Source organism: Tamandua tetradactyla, chromosome 5 (genome assembly GCF_023851605.1).
Source record: "Tamandua tetradactyla isolate mTamTet1 chromosome 5, mTamTet1.pri, whole genome shotgun sequence".
In the NCBI taxonomy this organism is placed as follows: Eukaryota; Metazoa; Chordata; class Mammalia; order Pilosa; family Myrmecophagidae; genus Tamandua; species Tamandua tetradactyla.
Genome location: NC_135331.1, coordinates 48,163,030 through 48,189,731, shown reverse-complemented (window position 1 = coordinate 48,189,731; position 26,702 = coordinate 48,163,030). Strand labels below are relative to the sequence as shown.

The window sequence follows — 26,702 nt, the reverse complement described above, 5'->3', positions numbered from 1 at the left end:
AGATAGATCGATCGATCTACTACCAAGCCACAAAAATCAATAGGAAATATTGCTCATTATTTATTTTGGATTTATAATGGTACTTTTCAAATGAAACCCAAGCCAGAACCCAGAAAAACAATATAAATTACATAATTTGACTATGTAAAAATTAAAACACTCTGAATAGAAAATGAACAACGTTGTCATACAGATAGAGAGCCAATTTACTAAAAATATATGCAACACAAGTATTAAAGAAATAATAACCCAATACACAAAGGGTTCTTACCAATTAAGGGGTACAGATGAGTGTCCCCAAATAAAAAGGGGTAAATGGCCTGTGCACACATCAGACTATCTTTAAACTTCTGTTTGTAATTACAGATTCCAAGATACTGCAATCATGGATCCCAAAGAATTTATGACTCAAATACCACCAATTGTGTTGTTTAGAATTCAACCACAGTCGCTTTTCAGGCTCTTTTTCAAGAGGAAATTAAACTTAAGAAGCCTTTTGCTTAACCTATATTTGCTCTTGCCTACACAAAGCCTAGCTTGACAATTGATTTTTTCCCCAAGAGATTAGAAGAGTAAAACCTTCTGGTATTCATTTTAAGAACACTGCCAACTACTATTTTTATATTTCCTCTGGTCACTCTAGAGAGTTTGTATTGGAAAGTTGAGGACAAACTTCTTTTCCTCAATGATGCATTCCTGCATTTGGCAAGCACGGACGTTAATCATGGATTCTGTAGGCCAATAAAATTTTGTTTTTTTCATTCCCATGTGGATAGATGGGTCACAGAAAGAACAAGTCTACCTCTGTTCAAAACATTCTTTTCCTTATTTCAGCAAAATAGCTAGTAAAGTTTGCTTTTGCTAATCGTTGAGTTTAGTCAAACCCTGTTTTTAGCAAGTCAGGATATTAATGAAAGCATAAAATTCAAATATAAAATATAAAGTTCCCATTTAGTAATATTTGCTTGGGAAGTAGTCAAGGATTACCATTCAAGCATTTACTATAATGAGAAATACTTTAATGAGTACAAGAGATAAGCACTTACAGAAAGAAACTGTGATTCAATGAATATTTATTGCACTCATACTCTATGTCCATCCCTGCTCCAAACAGTCAGGAGACAGCATGGGACAAAACAAATCCCAGCAATTACTGAGCTTCACTGTAGCGGGGAAAAACAAACTATACAGAAATAAATGTATGAGGAAGTCTGGTAAGTACTATGCAAAATTACTGATGCCCAGGAGAAAAATGTCAATTTTTATTCAATAGTATTTAATGTATTTATCATTCACAATAAAATATGTATAAAACATGTAAATATGTGCACATATGTATGTATATATGTGTGTGTATATATACATGTATATATATATATATATACATACATATATTGCAAATATTTTTAGAGGGTTTACCATGTGCCAGGCATTTTCTTAATTCTACATGTATTATCTCATTTAATCCTCATAGTAATCTGTGCCAATTTGAAAGTATTATGTACCCTAGAAAAGCCATGTTTTAATCCTGATCTAATCTTCTGGGAGCAACCTTTTCTTTTAATTCTGATTCGATATTGTATGTAGGAGCTTTTGATTCGGTTATCCCTAAGAGATGTGACTCAACCAATTGTGGGTGTGACCTTTGATTAGGTGGAGATGTGGCTCCACCCATTCCAGGTGGGTCTTGATTAGTTTACTCTTTCTTTAAAAGAGGAAACATTTTGGAGAGAGCCAGAAATGACAGAAGTCTCAGAGCCGACAGAGAGAGTAGATGTAGGCATGAAGACCAGTTGCTTCAGAGAACAGAGACATGGATGCTTGGAGATGCTTGGAGCCCAGCAGATATCACCATGAGATGTTAAGCAAGCCGGAACCCAGAGAGAGCCAAGGGAAGCCAGGATATGAAAGCCAGCCCCAGAGGAGCAAAGTGAGGAACCCCCAAAGAAACAGAGGCTGAAAGCAATGGAGCCCAGGAGCAAGGGAAAAGCAGATCCAGCCATGTGACTTCCCAGCTGACAGAAGTGTGCCAGACCCATCAGCCTTTCTTGAGTGAATGTAACCTCTTGTTGGTGCCTTAATTTCTGCACTTTCACTTTCTTAAAACTGTAACTTATTAAATTCCACCTTTTAAAAGCCGTTTCAGTTCTGGTATATTGTATCCCAGCAGCTTATTGACTCATAACCCCAAATTTAAAGTTATGGATGTAGAGATAGAGCTGCATAATAGCTTTTTAGAACTTGTTTTATCACCCATTCTAAATTAAACCTCATTGAGACAATAATCCATGTCTTATCGTTATTTGTGTTTTCTCTATCGTCCTTCACTTTTTCTTTTTTTCACTTTAAAACACACCATCACCCCCAAGCCCCACACCCACTAAACAGCATTTCTCCACACAATCCCCTTCGCATTCCCAATAATTTGGGGAGACACACACCCAAGTTAACTTTCTGTGCATTTTCATAATGTATGTAAATATTAACACAGCATTTATTTCTAACTAGAATGTACTGACTTTTAATATGCTTTTTTTTACTTAAAAAATAGAATTTGAATATTTTTTCCTTATCAGGATTTATAGGTCTACCTCATTTTTTTTTAAGTGTTGCATAATTTTCATAGAATGGAAGAAAGATAATTTATTAAATCATCTCTATGGGGATGAACTAAATGTTCATATTTTAAATGTTTGCAATGAACAATGTGGCAGAAAACAATCTTGTATATACATCTTTGTACATAGTGGGTGTATTTCTATAAACTATATTCCCACAGTGGGACTGTTGGATGTAAAGGAAAGGCATTTACATTTTACAGATCCCAGCACGTTGCCTTCCACAATATTTCATCAATTTATAATCCTACCAACATTTCTCCATATCTTCGGTGATGTTTGATAATATCGATCTTTTTATTGTCACTTTAAAACCTTTTAAATTGCATTATTCTTATTTTCAGTGTAATTAAATGTGGTCACACCTTTTTTCTATTATGCATTGTCTGCTTATATCCTTTACTTTTATTTCCATTAGGTTTTTTTCCTTCATGACTTGTTAAGAGTTCTTCATATGTACTGGATCTAGATCTTAATCCTATGTGTAGTCAATATTTACAAAATTGTAAATATTTTCTCACAATTTATCTTTTATTATGGTAGCAAACACCTGTACATGACTAAGAGCCAGGTATTGTCCTACGCACTTTACATTTGAACTCATTTAATCCTCACTGTAGCCCTGTGAGGAAAGTTCTATTATGATCTCATTTTACAGATGAAAACCTGAAGCATAAAGCAATTATATAACCTTACCCAACACTATATAACCAAGTTGTATAATGAGAATTTGAACTCAGAAGCTTTGGCACCAAAGTCTGTACTTTTAGTTATCCTTATGATATCTGTTAGAAAATGTGATAAATCTATTTGTTCCTTTCCCTTTATCGTTTCTGAGTTGTATGTCTTATGGGAATGCTTTTATCACACAAAAGTTATAAAAATATTTTTTACAAACACTTCTTTAATAGTTTTGAGTTATTTGGGGCTTAGCTACTTGAGTTATCTGGAATTCATATTCTAGACAACTAGGTCTTGGCATAACATTATTTTTCCAATATATTTGAACATATTTTGCTAACTATTTGAATAACAAATATTTCAAAACACTTTATTGAAAGGCTATCTGTTTTCTACTAATTGGAAATCACCTTTATTATAATGAAAAAGTCATCAACACATGAGTCCATTGCTTTATTCTCTATTCATACCATTGGTTTATTTTCCTCTTCCTGCACTAGAATAGTACTATTCTAATTGCTATAGTTGAGAGTAACTTGGTATATCATAGGAGAGGACCCCTCTTGCTATGTAAATACTTCTTTAAAATGTTGTTGGCTGTCCTTAGTTTTTTCTTCCAAATTAACCTTCAGTGCAGCCCATCCAATTCCATTATGAAACATCTCATACTGGGTTTTGAAGGAGTACACTGTTGACATAGAATAATTTGAAGAGAACTTTCTGGTTAAGCCTTCCTGCTCAGGAACATGGTATAAATTTCTTCTTTTGTAGCTGTATATCTTTCAGCAAAGATTTTTTTTAACAATTTTAATAGCTCTACAAAGGCAAGACCTCAAAAATTGATTTAAAACTCATATGTGTTTCTCTCCATGGAAATCTTTAGTAAAAGACTAAAGATTTATAGACTCTGAAGAGAGCACAGAGTGTCATTAAATAAAGTTTTGCAAATTACATTCATGTAGACTTTTCACATTTCTGATTAGTTTTATTCTTTAGTACCTGTCATGGTCAGGTCCATGTGTCAACTTAGCCAGGTGGTGGTGCCCGGTCATCTCGTCAGGCAAACGCTGGCCTGTCTGTTGCTATGAGGACATTTCATGGACTTAAATCATGATCACATTGGCTGCATCTACACCTGACTGCATTTGTAATCAGCTAAGGGGAGTGTCCTCTGCAATGAATGACCCTTAATCTAGTCACTGGAAGGCTTTTAAGGAGGATTCAGAAGAGACAATCACTCTTCCTGCTTCAGCCAGCCATGCTTTCCTGAGAGTTCATCAGGGGCCTTCATCAGAGCTGCCAGATCATGGCCTGCCTACAGGCCTTGGACTCTACATCCCCATGGTTACGTGCTACTCTTTTATAAATTTTGTATTTATGGACATCTCTTGCTGATTCTATTTGTCTAGAGAACTCTCGCTAATACAGTATCTTATGGGTTTTGTTGTTATTATTGGGGCAGTTTTGTCCTGTCATGATGAGATGCCCTTTCCCTATTATAGCTATAACTTGCCCATTCCTGGTTTTTGGAAAATCTATTGATTGTCTATGTTTATCTTTCTTATTAGTACTGAGAGCGATTTACTTAATTCTCTTGGGTTTTTTTTAGATAAACTATTGGAAATGATGGTTTTTGTCTCTTCGAAATTTTATATATGTTATTTATCTTAGTTATATTGTATTAACTAGAATCTCTACTATATTTTTGAAGATATCTGATGCTAAATGTCTTCATCACATCCTTTATTTTAATGGGAATATATATAATGTGTCAAAATTACTAATGTTTTCCCTGTAGATTTCTAGAAAATACCCTTTGTCAGACAGAAATTTATAGATACATGAAGCTTTAATAGAAAAATAGGTAGATAGATAGACTATAGTTTAATACTGAATAATGCTTGTTTTTATCAAATGTCTATTCACCATCAAATTTGATTACCATATATATATATATATATATATATATATATATATTTTTTTTTTTTTTTTTTTTTTTTTGCATGAGCATGGTTCCAGGAATCGAACCCTGGTCTCCAGTTTGGCAAGTGAGAATTCTTGCTGTGATTATCATTCATTTTTAATCTGTTAATATGGTGACTTCTAATAGTATACTTCCTAATATTGATTAGCATTCATTCTTGAGATAAAACATCCTTTACAATAATGCATTATTATTTGAAAATCTAGCTAGGTTGAATTTTTTCATTTTTTGTTTAGAAATGTTTGCATTTATGTTTATGTACGAGGTTTTGCCATTGATTTTTATTTTTATTTATTATGTTGGAGACTTTTTGGACCTAAGTTATATAGAATAGAATTTACATACTCCTCAGTCTATGGGATGGTATTGTCAAGAATTTTTACACAGCCCATACTTCATTTCTCAATTTGTTTAATATTTCTCTTCTTTTCTCCCCAGGAAACATAATTATTTTTATATAAGTGGTTACTTATAGTAATACTTTAAGATGTTTAAAAATAATTTATTGAGGTGAAATTCACATAACAAAGTTCTCAAGTGAACTATTCAGTGGCATTTAGCACATTTACAATGTTGGACAACCACCATCCCTAACTAGTTCCCCAATACTTCCATAAGTCCAAAGTAAAATACCTTACCCATTGTTCTGGTTTGATAGCTGCTGGAATGCAATATCCCAGAAGCAAAATGGCTTTTATAAGGGGGAATTTATTAAGTTGCAAGTTTACAGTTCTTGGCTATTGAAAATGTCCAGATTAAAGCATGTCTATAGAAATGTCCAAATTAAGACACCAACAAGGGGTTACCTTCTCACAAGAAAGGCCAATGAAGTTCAGGGTTTCTCTCTCAACTGGAAAGGCACATGGCAAACATGGAGACATCTGGTAGCTTTCTCTCCAGGCTTCTTGTTTCATGAAGTTTCCACAGGGGTGTATTTTTTCCTCTCCAAAGGTCTCTGGCTGCACAAGATCTCCTGGTTCTCGTGGCTCTCACTCTGTTGTGGCTCTGAAAAGGGACTCTCCAAAACACTTCCTCTTTTAAAGGTTTCCAGGAAACTATTCAAGACCTACCTGGAATAGGTGGAGTCCATTTAATCAAAAAAGTTAATACCTACAGTCATAAACTGAACTTTCATCTCAAGAAGGTAGAAAAAGAACAAAATAATCCCAAATAAACAAATTGGAAGAAAATAATAAAGATAAGGGCAAAGAAGGAAGACTTGGAGCTGGGGAAAGAAGGGTGTTCTAGTTTGCAAGCTACCATAATGAAATGCACCTGAAACAGTGAAATTTATTAAGTTGCAAGTTTAGAGTTCTAAGGCTGTGAAAATGTCCAAATTAAGTCAAAGCTATAAACATGTCCAAATTAACGTATCCAGGGAATGATACCTTGGTTCAAAAAGGACCAGGATGTTTGGGATTTCTCTCTCAGCTGGAAAAGCACATGGCAACATCTGCTAGCTTTCTCTCCAGGCTTCGTCAATGGCTTTCCCAGGGCTCTGTCCGTTTTGTTGGCTCTTTTGGTTCTGGTGGCTCTAAAGCTTTTTCCATATGGTTCCCTCTTAAAGAGCTCCAATAAGCAACCCCATCTTGAATGGGTAGAGACACATCTCTATGGAAATCATCTAATCAGAAGTTACCACCTACAACTGAGTGGGTCACATCTCCATGGAAATAATCAAAAAGCTCCCACTCAGCAATGCCAAATAAGGATTAAAGGACATAGTTTTTCTGGGGTACAAAAGATGTTCAAAGTGGCACAGAGGTGAATACAGAGGATAGGATTAACAAAAATAAAAAGCATTGGTGGTGTTTTTTGATGCACTCTCCTTCTCTCCTTTACTATTCACTTCCAGATCCCTTTACGTAGCCAGATACACAAATGCTTCATTAGTGCCATATTACTCTCCAGAATGGCCACTAGCTCACACTCCCGTCAGCAGTGCAGGTGGTTTCCTATCTCTCCTCATCCTTGCCAATACCTGGCAATACCCAACTTTTGCGATCCAATAGCCTTAAAGTGATATTTTGTTATGAATTTAATTTGCATTTATCTGATTATTAATGATGATAAGTAGCTCTTTATGTGCTCCTAACTTTTTGTGTTTCTAAGTTGTTTTGTTTTTTTCATGACTCACAAGTAAGATAAAACTCTGGTAAGACTGGTAAAGGCAAAAGAAGATGAAAATCCAGAACAAAAAGAAGAAGTGGGGGTGGGATGAGAAGGCGATGGCATAAACCACAAGGGAAAAAGAAAAAGACAATTCTATAAATGTTCAGAGAATTACAAACAAACAAGAAAACAGGGGTACAAATTTCAAATCACCAACACCCGATGTTAGATGACAATATAATAGCATCTTCATCACTCTGGTGAAAAGTTACTTTGAAGCTAGAATTCTGTACTCAGCCTAAATGCCCTTCAGTTGTGAATGTGAAAAAAAAAACATTTTCAGACATGGAAAATGAAAATGCTCACTATCCACAGACATTCTCTGAGAGAGTTATTTAGGAATAACTAGCTCATAGCTCTTATGTACATAACCTTTCATTATTGGCCCCCAGAGCAGTCCACACTCCCTCCCTGGAACTTGCCTTGAATCCTTCTTGGACAAGCACACATTAATCAATCAATCAATTAATTCTGGAGTTTCAACACATGTAGCAACGACCTCTACCTTTGTTGATTTTATTCCAAATAAGTAAAACCCCGTTTTCTCAGCAGCAGTTATCACATATTTAAAGATTTTTCTGCCTTTCCTGTTAGCTGTTCCAGAATCTGGCATCTGATTGTTTATCCTTCTCACTTCTTTGGCCTGCTGAATTAGTACTTTTGAATAGGCCCCAGTCTGAACTGACGTCTCCCCTAGGACACCACACTGTGGGATGTTAACAGATGTAACTGGGTTAAAAAAAGAAAAAGTTGTTTAGGTTTGTTTGACAAAGTTAAAAGGACTTCTTTCCTATAGGATTTCTCAGAGCCTTTGTGACTTTAATGTGCATTGTGAATTTCTCTTTAGGAGGTTAACATGCTCCATAAACAATTAGGTTTGGTCATAGAGCTCTTTAGTGGACAGAGTGCATCTTGCAGGATTGAGACTCGGAAGAACCACTTTGGAAAGCTCTTGTTTTGTAGTTTTGTCACCTTGTCTTTAACTGTGATCCATGATGTTCAGTATCAAAACAGTGTTGTTCCATGACTTTTTCCCCACACAATAAACAGTCAACAGTAAATATGTCATTAATACTTGTTGAATGAAATAATAAATGAAGGAAAAGGAATATATCACCTGGGGGGAAAAAGAAACTCCAGAAGTTGGGTACAAAATCCGTGGCAAACCATTTTTTTCTAATTACCCTGGAATATGATTTCACCTAGAAACTGAGGGTTCAGAAAGAAAACAAAAATATTTGGTCTGTGAAGCAAAATTCCCTAAGAGCTCTTATTCTAGTAATTGTGTATAAAAAAAAAATCCTCAGCTGTGTGTGCAGATTTCTCTGTTAGAGAATCCAGTGGTCATTGCCTTCAGGCTTATCATCAGTCTGTCCTTAAACATTATTTTAAAAGTAATCCATAGTGATTTACATTTGCATTATGTTTCTTTGTGTGAACTTCAAATGCCTTTATATTTATTAGCTTTGATCCAGGTCAGCAGTTAGATTTTATGCTCTTAAGAAGCAGTGTCCATATCTTCTATTTCCTTTCTATTTTTTTTTTTTTTTTTTTTTTTAAAGGAAAGACAGAGAGAAGGAAGGAAGGATAGAAGGAAGGAAGGAAGGAAGAAAGGGAAACATCTTTAAACATTTTCTTGTTTTATTGTATTTTGTTTTTCCGTTTTTTGTTACATGGGCTGGGGCCGGGAATCGAACCGAGGTCCTCCGGCATAGCAGGCAAGCACTTTGCCCGCTGAGCCACCGCGGCCCGCCCCTCCTTTCTATTTTAATGTAGCCTTTTTCTAAGCAACTTTGTGATCTTTAAAAATGCTCAGTATTGCATTGTTTAATGGATTCAAATAAATGTTGTGATTATAATATGAAAAAATACAGTCCATTATGGTAAATTGAAGGGAGGTTGTTATATTGGGGTGGGGAAGTGATTGTAACAAATCCTTGCAACATCCAGCCGAAAAGGAAATAAAATGGCCCTCATCATAGGGCAATAGAGATACCTGTTTTCTTAAAAAAAAAAAAAAAAAAAAAAAAAAAGGTTTTGTAAATAAATTAAATAATCAGCCATGCAAAGATCATGGATTTGCTCTTTCCACAGTTTCTCTTCTTCTGCCCCCTTTTCCTAAAGACTGGGAACTTTTATTTTTCTTCTCAACAAAAGACAGGCAATGATGTGTGATTAAAGTCTTTGGGGTCCTATAGAACTGACTTCAAACTTTTTATCATGGAGCTTGGGAAAATGACTTTCTCTCTTTATTTGTAAAATGCAGACATTGCGACCCGCCTCCTTGGGCTGATATAAATAAGGATCATATGAGACGAACTATGTAAAGCAAAGTGCATAACACAGAGTGAATGGTCTGCAAATATTAAGTCTTTTCCAGTTTGCCATATATCCATTGCCATGGTATCTGTTCTGAAAACATTTCTTGACAAAATGCCTATTATTTCTTTTAAATGGTAACTTAATCTCTAAAGAAACACTTTCATGCTTTCAAACTTCTTTTTTCTCCTTTTTTCCTGTTATTTGAACTACAGTTAGACAGAAAAGTCCTTATGCAACACACCTTTGTGTTTGCGATCAGTAGATTACAGCTTAAGTGGCTTCAACCTTTTATTCCCATTTATTTGCAGTTCTAACAAGGTCTGGGTTCACAGAGGATTTCGCATCCTAACAATAGGGTTAAAAGTTGGAAATTTTCTATTTTCAAATATCACTTTTCTTCCATCTAGGTTTTAAAAAATATATTGTTGTCTTTGCTGAAACAATTGATGGGCCACCCAAGTACCATTAATTCATAGTGTATTAGACTCGGATAAGTACACACAAATTTTGCAAATAGAAAATTTTCTCTTCGGCTTCCTTCGTTATGAAAGATTGTGAAATTGACACAAGCTTTTTGGAATATTCATTCATGATGTTTTCAATTAACATTGCCCCAAATTCAGTGCACTGCTTTCTGGCAACTTAAAAATTCATGGGGCCAAGACTTTCAGCTTCACCCTTGGACCTTCGCTGCCCCTCCCCCTTTCTTCTACTAAGCATTCCTGTAACCAAAGTATGCTCTGCTCTTTTGAATCTATCTGTGCATGTAAAGGGAGGATGGATGAGTAGAAAGGGGCAGGTGGTTGCACAGAAATAGGGGAGAGAGGGGTTAGCAGAGGAGAATTTGTGATCAGAACCCAACAAAATTACTCCAAATGCTTTACCCTTTGTACTTGCAGTGAAATGAAGGGTCTTTTATGCTTTCTTCAGCCAAGTTTCGATGGGACAGCTAAATGAAGATATTTTCCTTTAGAAAAGCCACAAATCACTGTTTCAAAGCATGAATTAATAAAGCCCTTTGCAACAATGTTTCTCTGTGGCTGTTCAGTTTTCAAAATGGAAATCTGCAGAATGTCAGTTCCTTTTCAGTTGGAAAAAAAATATGACCACATGAAGCCCCTTTTAAAACGTTCCTCCAGTGCAAGCATTTTAAATAATTTCTCAAAGGAAAGTACTATATTCTGAGTGAATAGCATGGCATTATGAACTACATCTAACATACGCTTTTGCTTCGACAGGCCTGTCGATGCTCTTTAGTTCCACAGTAATGAAATGGGAATCATGTGAGCCTGGAAGAAATATCTTCTTCACCCTTACCCTCTTCATTAACTATGGAATTGTACTATTTTCTTCACCATGGCAACAGAAGCACACAATAGAGCCATTTCTCCCCTTCCCTGCACAAGGTGATGGGAGAAAAACAGTGACAGAGGCAAAAAAGCAAAAGATTTCGGGCAGCAAGGAGTTAAGGAAACTTTGAACTCTGAACAACGTAAGCCCAATGACCCTGTCCCAGGGCATTAGGGCTTTGTTCCAGAATTTAGGAGGCTGGAGAAGGCGACCCAGAGAAAAGACCTTGCCTTTATACTTGATGAAATCTCAGAAGAGATTTTAATGCCAGCTAGTCAACTGAAAGGCCAATTTAAATATCTCATTTTCCAGTGAGGTTAATGTCAGTAAAAGGTAGAGATTGATCAGTAATCTTAAAATAAGGTTCTGAATTGTCCATATCTATCGTAATTAAGAAGCAAAGACTATGTTTTTGTTGCACATGCACTGTCAAACACTTGAGCGTGTATTCTTTTGTCCAGAAAAATAGATTTTGGCTTAAAATGTCAGATATTCTACCATTCTGTTCAATGTACATTGTTCAAAGTATTCAAGGCTATTCATCTTCCCCTGGTATTCTGAGGTTTGTAATGGGTTGTTTTTCACCAGGACATGCTGGTATAGACAAAAATAACAGAAATGGGGCCAATTTACCCCCCCGTTCAGAGAAAAGGGGAAAAAAAAAACATCATTTTTTTGTCACCTGAGAAGTAATATAAGAATTAATAAAGAACTAAATTCTGGCTAGATAGACATCAAATCATTACATTACAGGAAGCCAGGAAATAAACAATTGATTCAGTCGTGGGGTTTCATCAGTGTGGAATTTCACAAAAAGAAAAAGAAAAGAAAAGAAAATCAATTTGGGCATATATCTTAAATAAAAAAAAAAAGTGACAAATAATTTAAGTTTTTGTTCTTGGCACCCAGATAGTTTTTAGTAGCGTGTTTAAGCAACATGGACATATGTTCAGGGAAAAGGTTCAAAATAGTATATCAGGGAGTGGAGGGGTAGTTCAGTGATAGAATTCTCACCTGCCATGTGGGAGATCCGGGTTCGATTACCTACCCGTGCACTTCCCAAAAACAAGCAAACAAACAAACAAGAACTCAACAGATGGTGCTGCTATAATAAAGGGACACTCACATGGAAAAAGAATGAAATGTGGCCCCCACCATACAGCATACAAAAAAAAATACTATATCCAATTATTTTGGGAGGACTTCTAGGGAAAATAATGGAGAGAATGCCTATTAATGCCTATTTAATCCAAAATAGCAACTTTGAAGGCCAACATAATGAACAAAAAAATCCAAAAAAGGCAAAAAGAATTCCATTGAAGTTGACAATGATCCCAACTTAATTCTGTAAATGTCAAACTCTAACTACTATTGTTAACTACTTCATTTCACAGATGGTGAAACTAAGGTTTTGCCTGTGGGCACATAGCTACATTGTTAGTAACTAGGTGAGCTGGAATTTGAATAGGGGTATCTTTGACTTTAAAACTTAGCCTCAGTGACTGAGTTATGCAATCATCTAAGAGGAAGTACTGAAATGCCTTTCTGTTTGGAAGAAGAGTTGGAAGTTCAGTACATAGTGGAAGAACAAGTATCCCAGTGCTAATAAGTTCAGGAGGCAGAAAGGGCTATAATAGCTTGGAAAGTGTAGAAACAAGAAAGAAGCAATGCAATAGCTATTTGGCTTGTTTCTTTCATAAGTGCCATGCCGAATAAGACATAAGGCCTTGAACCAAGTCTGGGCTAGAGAGAGATGCAAAATCATAGCCAGGACCCACCATTTAGGCCACAGACCAATGTAACCTGTGCAGAGAAAATATGACGTGACCAAGCAAATATGAGACTGCTGATCCTTGCAACTTCAAAATGACCTGGTCGTACTCAAGGTTATTTGGTATGTTCAGCAAAGCCAGAGGAACAGTCAAATTGAGGGAGGCCCCACGGGTTAGGTTGTATTCGCTGACCTTTTGCAGCTGGCCTTTGATACAGAGATTGCAGCAGATGTAGGAAGTACATGAAGAAGTCAATGGATTTTGCTTCTTACATTAAGCGTAGATTCCAGATTGGGTGACTAAAGGAGCCCCAGAATCTCTTGCAATGGGTCTTATGAAGCCCAAGTTAGCTCCTTATTTAGGTGCAACACATGGGTAATTTTCTGTCCAGAGTCACAGTGCCAGTTGCAATGCAACCTTGGTGGGTTCACGTCACTGCTCTAGGCCTCCATTAACCCAGATATAATGTAAGTAAAATTACTTTTAAGCTCTAAGGTCCTTTCTAGCACCAAAGTACTATGATTCCCTTAGCACTACTAAGGAATTTATCAGAACCCACAAGGAGACTAGATTCACCTCCCATTCAGTTCCTAAATATTTGGAGGGTTAGTCCAGAGCTATATGATATGACATAGCAGGTTTGAGTTAGAGATGTTATGTATACAATTTTATACAATGCCAATTCACAAGTCTCTGAGGACAAGACACCTTCTGATTTTTTAAAATTTTTATTGCATAATATAACATATGTACAAAGCAAAGAAATAAAAAGCAATCGTTTTCAAAGCACTTTTCAACAAATAGTTATAGGACAGATCCCAGAGTTTGTCATGGGCTGCCATATGATCCTCTCAGATTTTTCCATCTAGCTGCTCCAGAATATAGAAGGCTAGAAGACTTAAATATTTTATTATCACCACAATCGAATTTTTTGCTTTTTTGTGAAATATGACATTTGTACAAAAAAGCAATAAATTTCAAAACACAGCACCACAATTAATTGTAGAACATATTTCACAATTTGGCATGGGTTACAATTCCACAATTTTAGGTTTTTGCTTCTAGCTGCTCTAAGATACTGGAGACTAAAAGAGATATCAATTTAATGACTCAGCATTCATATTCATTTGTTAAGTCCATCTTTTCTGTATAACTCCAGCATCCCCTTTGATCTTTCCATCCCTCTCTTTAGGGGCGTTTGGGCTGTAGGCATTCTAATTTTTTCATGTTGGTAGGGACTGTCACTAATATGCGGTAGGGAGATGGAACTCTCTGATGTTCTGGAGAGGCTGGGCTAGGTTTCAGAACTTATCTGGTCCAGGGACCCATCTGGAGGTTGTAGGTTTCTGGAAAGTTATTCTAGTGCATGGAACCCTTGTGGAATCTTATGTATTGGCCTAAGTGTTCTTTAGGATTGGCAGGAATGGTTCTGGTTGGGGGTTGGCAGATTATGATAGGTAGCAAGGTCTAACTGAATCTTGCATCAGAGCAACCTCCAGAGTAACCTCCAGACTCCATTTGAACTCTCTCTGCCATTGATACTTTATTAGTTACACTTCTTTTCCCCCTTTTGGTCTGGATGGAATTGTTGATCCCAGGGTTCCAGGGCCAGACTCATCCCTGGGAGTCATCTCTCACATCGCCAGGGAGACTGTCACCCCTGGATAAGAAACCTTGTGATTTGAGATGAGTATTGGATGTGCCTGGTAACTTAATTGTAGCTTGTTGTTAACTTGAACTGATTAGATAGTGTATGGGATAAATTACAAATTGTTCTACTTATAAAAATTATTCATGTTTAATGCATGATATTTGAAAATCAACATGTTGTATGAAAAAATGTAAATTGCTCTGCAATATCTCCTGGTAAATATATCAATGTTTTGATTAGTTTCTGTAAAGTTTTGATACTTCCTGATCTTTCCCACTAGACAGCGAAACTCCTTATAGCATAAGTGTGTTTAATAGACTTTCTCATGTAGCAAGTTGGCATATGTATTTACTTAGGTAAGCATTTAATAAATTCAGACTTTTCTCATGTAGCAACTCTAAATATTGATTTTTGAAAGGTTGTACCATTTTTCCAACAAAAACTTTTTTTTGTTTTGATATAACCTTGCTTTCACCCAAAACCACACTAAATAAATGTAATATGAGGAGAGATGTTTTGACCAGATAGTTCACATTTGATTGCACATAGTATTTTGATTAGAATTGTGTTGATTAAATGCTCCTACCAGAGGTGATAAAAAACCTAAGAAAATGTCATACTATTGATATGTATAATTATTATATCAATGATATTTTAAAAAGTCCAGAATCAATATGCTCTTTTCAGGAGTTTTGAACATTAGCCTTATAACATTATTTACCATGGTTGGGGACTTCCTTCATACATCCCCATTCTAGTCCCACTGCAGGTACATCTCATCACATATTGTAAATAAATGGGGTCTGAATCCATGTATTTGAAGGTCATAAAGGGAATGTGAGTTTTTCATGTTCTCGATGCTTTGGCACGTTGGGATGGAATGCACCATAACTTTTTCCATTAAATTAAACAGAATTTTTTTTTTACTTTAATGGCTTTTCATTTAGTGGCAGAGTTTTGGGGAATGAATGAAGATAGACTGATGAATTCTTGAATTGACAAGTTGTATCAGCAGGACAACTGGCCTGTACTTAGGGTTGGGCTTGTTGATGCTGAGGGATGGAATGCACCTAGATACCCCTGTGCATGGGGTGATTCATAGCAGAAAGGGAGCCCATCAGGAAGAAGTTTTAGAGTTTCTGCTTGTAGGGTTGAAATACAGTGAATAGGGATGAGAATACGGCCCTCACCCAGGCCTACAAACTACATCGGAGCTCTTGGCTGAGAGGTGCAAAGTAAAATCTGGAGGCCTTGGGAGACTTTGAAGCACATGCTTCTGAGGTATGACAAAGAGTGGGGTGACGCATGTTCCCTCCCTCTTTTGTTTGGCACCCCGGACTGTTCCTACACTGTAACAGATCCCTGGCATCAGTGGTGGTACTTGAAGGTGCTAAGCACCAGTGTGTGGGCAGATAGCTTGTGTGGTAGGCTGAATAATGGCCTCCAAAGATCTCGACGTTCCAGTTCCCAGAGCCTGTGAATGTATTACCTTCCATGGTAAAAGGACTGTGCAAATGTGATCTAGGTGAGGCTTTTGAGACGTAGAGATTGCTCTGGACTTTCCAGGTGGACCCAATCTAATTATAAGGCTCCTTATAAGAGGGAAGCAGGAGTGTCAGAGTCAGAGAAAGATGTGATGGTGGAAACAGAGGTTGGAATGATGCATCTTATAGAGGAAAGAGGTGGCCGATGACTATAGACAGCCTCTAGGAGCTGGAAAAGGCAGAAAAACTGAAATAAACTTTCTTGTGGATCTTTCCCCAGCTTTGGGTTGTAGGCCTTACCTATCAACAGTTGAAACAATGTGTAAGCCTTCCAGCCTCCTTTCTCTCCACCTCACCACCTAAAGTTGTCTACTTGTTCCACTGGACAAAGCTCAAGCACAGACAAAACCAATGCTTCATTCCAGGGAGAGTGGGTTGGTTTTCTGATACTACAGCTTGTCTGCGGAGGTGTGGCATAACCAAAGAAATACTACAAAATGGTCTGAAACCATGAACACTCATTCTAGAAAAGAGCTACCTATCCAGCAACTGGATACATTTGCATGTATTATGGGCAGCTAGGGGTAGGAGAAGAGGCATTGCCCTAGGTTTTCATGGGTAATAATAGCTCTGGCTTCTAGTGGCAGCAGAAAAGGGTAGAAAACTGTTGCATCTTTCCATGAGAAAAACCTATGAATCAGTCATTTCTACAACATCTTATTACTAAAAACAGACATGTCATAATTGCAAGTGGTAACACTATACTCATGAGTGCAATAGTTCCTTTAAAGCCTAACACTTTACAAAACCCTCCCTATCCCGCAGTACTTATTGGCAATTTGATGAACTTCACTACCATGTAGAGAAAATAACTTTACTACTTACACTTTATTTGTTGTGAATTCCCAGGCCAGCCTTGCCCATATACTTGCAGTCATTTGACATTAACAGTGCTTATAAACCCCAAAAATTATAAGAGAATTTAGGAAACAAATATTACATATTAGTCACGTGAAGTATTTTATATGCAATTATAATTAAAGTTTCTTTTATGCTTTATTAGGCTGCCCATTTTAATAACACATCAAAACAATCAGTGACTGTTTGTTTTCCTGTGCTATAAATTCTTCCCAGTAGGCTTAGGAGTTCCTAAAATAACATTTCTAGATTAAAGTGAATTCTATTTCTAAGTTTCTAATGATTGTAATTAAAAGACTAAATTTTGGGGCAGGCCACAGTGGCTCAGCAGGCAAGAATGCTTGTCTGCCATGCTAGAGGACCCAGGTTCAATTCCCGGTGCCTGCCCACGTTAAAAAAAAAAAAAAGACTAAATTTCAATTTCAGATTTGTCTGGAAAGGTGTGTGGATTGGCCTCAGTTCAGGGACCAATAATGTGAACTGAGGACCGATTAAGGGTAACTCGTGTTTCTAACTGAATCTTGGTTCCATTCTTTTTTTTTTTTTTTTTAATAACTCAAGAGCTTTCTATATCACAAGGCATTAGACAGTATACCAACACAAGCACATTAGCATGCTCGTAACAACTGGCAGGGTCATGAAGATGTGGTGACTGTGTTGGTCGCAATAATTAAGCTCAGACAGAGCCTGTCGTCCCCAGGCATATCTGTAAAGCAGGCACGAAATTTCTTTCCTTTTTCTCCCAGAGTGACTCCCCCTTCAGGGGTTCAGCATATTTCACAGTACCCCACAGATGGTAGTATCTCTGTCTGCTCCTCCCCTCTTGTGACCCTCACTGGATTTTCACATAACCCACTCTATGCATTTCCCACCATGAGAACAGGGAACACTACAATCCTATAACACATTGGGTAACACAAGCTAAGCTTAATACATATGTTGAATGAATGAATAGATGATTGAATAAATACATGCACGCATGAATAGATGCAAACACAAATGGGCTTCTTTACTGAGTCTACCCCATACTTGGGGACCTTTTCTTTTCTGACTTTCCTCCCTTGTATCAACCATTCAAAATTATTCTACTGTCTACCCACCCTTTGTTATATTGTAGCTGGGGAGAGCTGTACTGTAATATGAAGGACCACAAGCTTTGACGTCCGACAACCCTGGCTGTGAGGCCCAGTTATGTCCTTATTTCTAGAAAATGGACAAGTCACTTAACCTTTTAGTGTCTCAACTTCTTTACCTGTTGAATGGGAATGTTAATATATACCTTCAAGAAAGTATCAAGACCTTATTTACAGATCAATGCTGACTCTAGCAGTTGGTCCTATTGAAGGAGCATCAGACAAGGAACAGTCAAGTGGAGTCAAAATACAGAATATACATACTTTTAGAGGAAAAACTGGCATTCAGCAGACAGAAGATTATAACTGCTACACGAGTGTGGGCAGAGTCTGTGATATTTTCCTATCAGTAATGTAGTAGTTAGATTCAGGTGTCAACTTGGCCAGGTGATGGAGTCCACCTTGTTCAGTTGCTATGGGCTTAAATCAACAGCATGTGAAATTCATCTATGGCTGATTGCATCTGTGATAGGTAAAAGGAGTGATGTTTCATTTGATTAATTGGAGACTTAAAAGAGAAAAGTCAGAAGAGAACTCAGGATAGCTCAGTACAGACCGGCACAACTTAGCTCAGAGCTCGGAGCCAACACAGATCCAGATATTGGTAGATTCAAAATACGAAATGCCACCAGGAAAGCACTTTGAACCCAGCCAGGAGAGAAGGCCAGCAGACATCACCCTGTGCCTTCCCAATTTAGCAAATTTGTAATTAATTAAATCTCCTTTATAAAAGTCAATCCATCTCTCATGTATTGCATTCTGGCAGCTGTAGCAAACTAAAACAGGTAATGAAGATTTTGTTCTAATGAAAGAAGATTCACCACCAGAGTCAAAATTGGGTAGAAGTTCAGCAGAGTCGGCACAATACAAAAAGTGAAATTCTGACACAAATAGAAGATAGCTCCTTGATCTACTTGGCATAGGTTTTATCAATTCCTAATGAGGAAGTATGAAAAAAAAATCAGAAGACCAGATATTATTTTTACTAACAGAATTGCTACTCTACAGGAAGTAATGGAAATTCCTCTGGATTAGTTATTTCAGCCAAGTTGTGATTTTCACCTAAAGCTACAAAAGCAAAAAATTTTCCTTCTAAGAGTTTCTTACCTGACTGTAGCTCCAAGATCTCCAAGTGTATAGACTATACCTAAGGCATAGGGAAGACTTTTCTTGTCTTACACAATGTATTTCCCTTTCTCTTATCAAGGTTATTATTTTCTCCTAAAAATCACCTTACTTGAACTCCAAGTTCAAATAAGATGCTGGAAACCTCATTCCAGACTTTAGACTCTAGATCCAGTACTCAAGTTATTGAGAAAATTTTGATGAACATCCAAATTTTCCACAATTCTGCTCCCTTGTGCAAGTTCTCAACAAGGGGTGATTTTGCTCTCTGGGAGGCATTTGGCAATATCTGGAGACATTTTTGTTTAAAATTGTGTATGTCACAAGTGGGGAGGTATTATTGGCATCTAGTGGCTAGAGGCCAGGGATGCTGCCAAACATCCTAAAATGCACAGGACAACCCACCCTCCCCCCTACAAAGAATTACCTGAGCCAGAATATCGATACTTCTAAGATTAAAAACCCCACATAAAAGTGACACCTTCTGCATTTAGTCCAAATTAAAGTATGAGAAGCAGAACACCACATTTTAGTATGGTATTTAAGAATATGACTTCTCTATTCCCCTAAGAGATATGTCACATTTACATATTATAGAAGGTCTCAGGGAACAAGATGATTCTTAGGAATCTCGAACATTAGCAATTTGCTTTAAATGCCCTGGGGTATAATCATTTTGAAATTATGCTCAGAATATTTTACCAAATATTACATTGGAACGTTTTTATAGTTTTCTGAAAGCTGGTTTGGAATCTCAAGATCTAGTATGCATGTTAGAAAAGCTGAAAAAGAGATCAGGTTTCAATTAGAGATATGAAGAAGCTGATCCCGTTAGGACTAAGGTAAATCAGACTAAAGGGTAAAGGATCATATTGACTGTATTTTAAAACTTCAACTTCTGTGTGAGACCAAAGGAAATGATGTTTATTTGGTGAAAAAATGCATGTTTTCTACAGTACTCTATCTAATTTAACTTGTATGGTTAATTTATTCAAACACCACTGTTCTAGTTTGCTAGCTGCCAGAATGCAATATATCAGAAACAGAATGGCTTTTAAAAAGGGGAATTTAATAAGTTGCTAGTTTACAGTTCTTAGGCCAAGAAAATGTCCCAATTAAAACAAATCTATAGGAATGTCCAATCTAAGGCATCCAGGGAAGGTACCTTGGTTCAAGAAGGCCGATGAAGTTCAGGGTTTCTCTTTCAAGTGAGAAGGCACATGGCAAACACAGTCAGGGTTTCTCCCTTGGCTGGAAGGACACACAGCGAGAACAGCATCATCTGCTAGCTTTCTCTCCTGGCTTCCTGTTTCATGAAGCTCCCTGGGAGGCATTTTCCTTCATCTCCGAAGCACTGACTGGTGGACTCTCTGCTTCGTGGTGCTGCAGCATTCTCTGCTCTCTCTGAATCTCCTTCATTCTCCAACATGTTTCCTCTTTTATAGGACTCCAGAAACTTATCAAGACCCACCCAAATGGGTGAAGACATGTCGTCACCTAATCCAGTTTTACAACCACTCCTGATCAAATCACATCTCCAGGGAGATGACCTGATTAGTTTCAAACATACAGTATTGAATAGGGATTATTCTAACTTTACGAGATGGGATTTTGATTAAAACATGGCTTTTCTTAAGGTACATACATCCTTTCAAACCAGCACAACCACAATTGCATGAGATCTTGTTCGTTTGTACAGGTTAGTGTGATGCCTGAGACATCCCAGAGTAATCGGACAGGAGATAAAAAAGTATTTGCAAAGTCCTGTTGAAGGACAGGGAACAAATGTAAAAATATTAAGCTTCCTCACCTGGGGAATTCCTGGTAGTCTCATCAGTATTGGGACTTAACCAATTTAGCAGCCCAGCCTTCGATCTTGGGGCTTGCCCTTACGAAACTTACTCCTGCAAAGGAGAAGCTAAGTCTACTTTTAATTATACCTAAGAGTCATCCCCAGTGACCCTCTTTCATTGCTCAGATGTGGCCTCTCTACGCCATCTCTGCACGTGAACTCACTGCCCTCCCCTCTACATGGAACATGACTCCCAAGGGTGTGAATGCCCCTGGCAATGTGGGACCTGACTCCCAGGGTTGAGCCTGACTCTGATATCATGGGGTTTAGAATGTCCACTTGACCAGAAAGGGGAAGAGAAAGGAAACAAAATAATGTTTCAGTGGCTGAGAGATTTCAAATAGAGTTCAGAGACTATTCTGGAGGTTATCCTTATGCATTATATAGATATCCTTTTTCAGTGTTTGGTGTATTAGAGTAGTGAGAAGGAAACAACTGAAGCTGTTAAACTGTAAACCAATAATCTTGATTCTTGAAGATTATTGTATAACTATATAGCTTTTATGGAGTGACCATGTGAGTGTGAAAAGCTTATGACTGACAAACTCTCTTCATCCATTGTATCAACAGATGATTAAGAAAATAAAGACAAAAATGAATAAATAACAAGAGCGGATAAGGGGTATGAGAAGTTTTGGGTGCTACTTTTTACTTTTATTTTTATTGTTTTTGGAGTAGTGAAAATGCTCAAAATTGATTGTGATGATGGAATGTACAACCATACGATGATACTGTGAACTACTGATTGTACATTTTGGATGATTTATATAGTATGTGAATATATTTCAATAAAATTGCAATCTTTTAAAAAAGAAAAACACATTTGGCTAGGGCTCATTTCTACTGTTCCTTAGTAAAGTTCCTCCATGGGACATGACATAGAACTTTCCATCATCCTTCGTCCACCTTGACCAATTAAGTCATCTTCTTACCTGCCACCTCACCATCTCCTGAGTGAAAAGCCTCCATGTGCAGAGAGAGCTGAAGACACTCAGATGGGCTGTAGCCCCACGGTAGGAAAAGATCCCCCAGTCGTATTTATGTCAACTCCAGAACCGTTGCTCTGTTTCAGAACAATTCAGTTCTAAACTCAAAGTAAATAATCACTCGTACTCTGATACAGAGTAAGAGGAAATATTTCAAAGTTAGACTAAATATTTAAACAAGGACATTCAAACAGCCTGAAGGATGCATTGTTGACTAAGATACACACACAATTTTGATCATTTATATAGAATTTTCTTAAGATGCATGGATGCATCTTCTGTGTCATGTTGCTCTCCACCCAAAATACCTTTAACAGCAATCTGACAACTCTGCAATTTAATGAACCACGTGATAGCCAACCAATCAGAACCTTGGGGGATGATTTTGCTTTGAATGATCTTGGCATATTTTCTAATTTGAAATTGCTTCCATTTAACACTTATTTTCAAATATTTCATTAATCCAATATCCCAAAAGCTTTAAAATAGACGAAATTTCATTCTGTTGCAATTTGTCTTGCTGAGAATAAATCCTGAATTTTTCAACTTCTTTTAGACAATGCATCTTATCAGGAATAATATCCCATCTCTGGAGATATTTTTAGGAAAAAAAAGAAATAAGGCAAAATAAAAAAAAATCTTACTGAAGCCATTTCAAAATGTGCTGAAACTTAAGTAAATATAGACAAAGAACCAAAAGTGTTGCCTTGTTTACGGGCAACCCACACATAGCAACTCACCTGTTTTTGCCATGCAGATAGAGTCACCTCTCAAACCATCATTTTCAAGACAAATGTTAAGAACTAGAAATTACAAACACACAAGAACAAACAGGACACTAGAATGAAAAAGTCATTTTCATAAAAGTAATCCAAACGTCAGTATGCACTTCTCGATGGTTACTGAATATCGAGCACTGACCTGGGTCCGGAGATAAATGGGGGAGTAGGAGAAGGGCTGGTCCCTGCGACCGTGGAAAATTAATCATATCTGAGGCCTTCAGAGCTCCATGACCTGTACTCGCAGGTAGCAAATGGTCAGAGAAAGGTATTAGAGTGATCTGAAGTGCTCAGAGACAGCATCTTGGAGAATATTCAATTTTGTGTTTACTACACTATCCGTTAAGGAGCTCCTAGAATTGCTTTGTCAGTTACTACAGAACCCATTCTCAGAAGCCGAGTCATTGTCACTTAAAAAAGCAATACCAATAAATTATGGAATTCTATTATGACATACACACACACACACAAGGAAATGATTAAGAGAAGTAAATGTATATTTCCTGATTTTTCTTCAAAAGAAAAAACTAAGGAGTTTGTGTATATAATTCATGCACATATCGGCACCATGAGAAAATTTTAGTACAGTGCAAATTATTTTTAAAAAAATCCTTTATTAGCATAGGTGAGACACAGGAGGAGGAAGTACTAAATGAGGAACCCAAGATTAAGAAAATCTTTTTTCTTTTCGTGAAACAACAAATGAAATGGGAACCAAGCATACTTTGTGTGCAGAGTCAGACATTTATTCAGTAATGTTTCCAAAATGGAAACAATTTTTGAACCCTGGCATTATTTTTTAAAAACCAAACAGCCAAATGCAGGAAGCGCAGATTTGTTTTCCCATCATTTTTATAAACATCAACCAGGTAATGGAGTTGCTGGTGCTGTTAGCGCCGCTATATCCATACTCATTTTTTTGTCTCATTCTATTAATTGCTGAGAGTGAACAGTTTTAAGATCTCCAACCTGGTAGTTTGAAGCTGTCATGTACCCCAGGAAAGGCCATGTTCCTTTAATCCATTCATGACCCAGGAACTGTAAATTGTAAATAAATCTCCATTGTAAAAGTCAATCCATTTCTAGCACACTGCAATCCAGCAGCTTCAGCAAATCATAACACCAGTTGACAGAGAAATCATGTATTTCCCCCACTAATTCTGTCAATTTTTTGATTCCCAGAATTTAAAGCTCTGTTATTAGGCATATATACATTTAAGATTTCCCTCTTAATCTCTGGTAATACTCTTTGTCTTAATGCCTACTTTATCTGTTATTAATACATCTACTCCAGCCTTCTTAGACTTACTGCTTGCATGGCATTTCTTTTTCCAGACATTCAATTTCAACCTGAGTTTTTTTGTTTTAAATGCTTTTCTTACAGATTTAGAATATTAAGTTTTTGCTTTTTAACACTTAATGCAATTTTTTATTTTGCTGGTCTACCATTTCACTTTTTTTTTTTCCTCTGTGTGACAGCTCTTTTTGTTTTCCTGGTCTTCCTTTCCTGTCTCCTTTTGGATTAACTGAATAATTGTCAAAACTGCATTTTAATTTATTTATCAACTATTTAGCTGTTCCCTTTTTACTGTTTTATTTTTAGTGGTCTCTTTGTGTGTTATAGAATCCATCCATGATTTTCACAGTCTACACAGACATTGCTCTGCTTCATGTAAAACTGTAGTAATCTTGCAACCATATAGTTTGATTTAGCCCCATCCATTCATATTTTATGTCATAGTTGTCACTGAATTACATTATGTTACAAATCATTTTTGTATGGACAGCACATGCATTCTAAAGGAATATATTATCCTTTTTCATATGGACAGTCATATGCATTTAAAAAAAAAAGACTTTTATATTGCTGAACGTGGAGTACTGAACATGGAGTTGGAAAGAGATACACCGACTCAGCTGCCTCCAGCACACCACTAAAACCCAAACCATTTTTATATCTAGAGATCAGTTCTCACTTTTCTTCACAGGCCTAGGCATTTTTCTTTTTTCTTTTCCTTTTTCGCGGTGCATGGTCCAGAAATCGAACCCGGGTCTCCAGCATGGAAGGTGAGCATTCTACCTCTGAACCACCATGGTACCCCTCACGTGTACTCCTCAGAGGCCCGGATTTTAAAAATTGCCTGAGAATAGCTTCTGCCATGAGTCTGACCTCAGGATATATACTGGTTATCCTTCATGATAAATTTGTGCTGGCAAACTTAATCACCTAAAGCTCTGTCTAAGGTTCCTGAATCCTAGCCCCATGAAAGTATACACTTAAAGAGACTAAGGGTCCTCAGTGTCAACTCTTTTATTTTAGAAGTATAGAAATTGAGACCCAGGGAAATTAGATGACTTAACTAAAGCCATGCAAATATTTAACAGACCAATTGAGATTAGAACACAAATCTCCTGGATTCCAGCAGTCAATCTCTGCCTGAAATTCAGATGTTTTGGCCCAGTCAGTGTGGTGTCTAACAGTCTGTGCATTTCATAATTCCCACTAGACTGTAAAATACCTTGAGGGCAGCAAGTGCCAAGGTCAAACTTTAACTTTGAATCCTTTGCATCTATAATAGTGCCTGACACACAGTGGATTAAAGGTGCAGAATGCAGGATTGCAGTGGGCAATGTGTTTTATTTAACCTCTTCCCCTTTTTAATTCTGGATTTGAATACCTTTGAGGGGGGTGTATGCTCCTATAGGCGCATCAGTATCTCCCATCTTTCCATTCATAGGTGAGACCCAGTTTACACAGTCATGCATTCCAGGGGCATGTACATTTTATAGCTCAATAAATGTTAAATGAAGACTCATTATATCAATTTCTTAGGTTTTCTTAGATTAGGTGATAGGATGAATAACTGTCCTAGTTTACCCAGGATTGCACTGTGTTAGCACTAAAAGTCTTACAACCTGGGAAACTCCTCACTTCCAGGGAAATCGGAATGGCTGGCCACACTCTTAGCTGAAAAAAAGAGTAAAAACCAAATTTTTCATCCAAATGATAATAATAAAAACAATGAGAAAGTACTAATAAATTTATATTCACATAAATAAGTGTATCTTTTAAATAACGCTAACACCTCAGTAAACTCTGTTTTCCTTCACGCATGAAACTTAGAATGTAACAAGTCATGACCTAATCATATCCTCGGTTCATTTCTCAGTCTCCAGGAGTACTTGTCATGGTCCTTTCTTGAGGTTACGTTCCTCTCTAGTCCAGTCAGTACTTGGTACACATCCCGGCCTTCAAAAATGCCTTGGATTCTTCAAGGTCATCATTCACTGCAACTTAACACAAGAAGGAACCCAAATGCTCCCTAAGCCCTTCAGATACGTGTGCCTCCCTTGCAGAGATTTGTGCTTTGAGGAGCTCCCAGTGATGCTTTCTAGGTGGTCTTGCTTCCTATAGAAACCTCCTCTCAGGCTCCAAACCCAATTTTTTTTAAAAAAGAAAGGAAACTGATGCCATGATTTGTTTTGTTGGTGTTGTCTCAATCATGGGAGGTGTCTCTAGCCACGCCAGTTCTCCTGAAGGATTTCAGAACTTAAGGCACTTATAAATTATTATGGACCCCTTCCGCCTCTCCAAGCTGCTTCTGCTCTCCAGTACACCTTTGAAATTACAAAGGGATTTTGCCTTTCTCTTTGTCTTCTTTAAAATAATTAAAAACATTGAAATTGAGAGACTAGAACAGATTATTTGGTTTTGTCTTTCACATTTAAAAATAATATAATTAGCCTCTCTGAGGATGAATTTGAAAGACACAACATAACATGGGTAGGAGTTAGACCAGGAAGAAACAAGGGGTTGGAGGAGGAGCAGGGAGAGGGGAGGTGGCAGAGAAGACTCCATAAGAGGAAAACAATCC

General features: G+C 37.1%; 1 long non-coding RNA gene and 1 other non-coding gene across 2 annotated transcripts in view; both read right to left on the bottom strand.

Moving 5' to 3' along the window:
- LOC143682409 (uncharacterized) overlaps positions 1-26,702 on the bottom strand; it is a 150,332-nt gene that overhangs the window by 83,253 nt on the left and 40,377 nt on the right. The gene's annotated exons all lie outside the window — the stretch shown is intronic.
- Positions 4,113-4,226, bottom strand: LOC143685238 (U5 spliceosomal RNA). Its single transcript, XR_013176487.1, has one exon. It is a non-coding gene; the product is annotated as a U5 spliceosomal RNA (small nuclear RNA).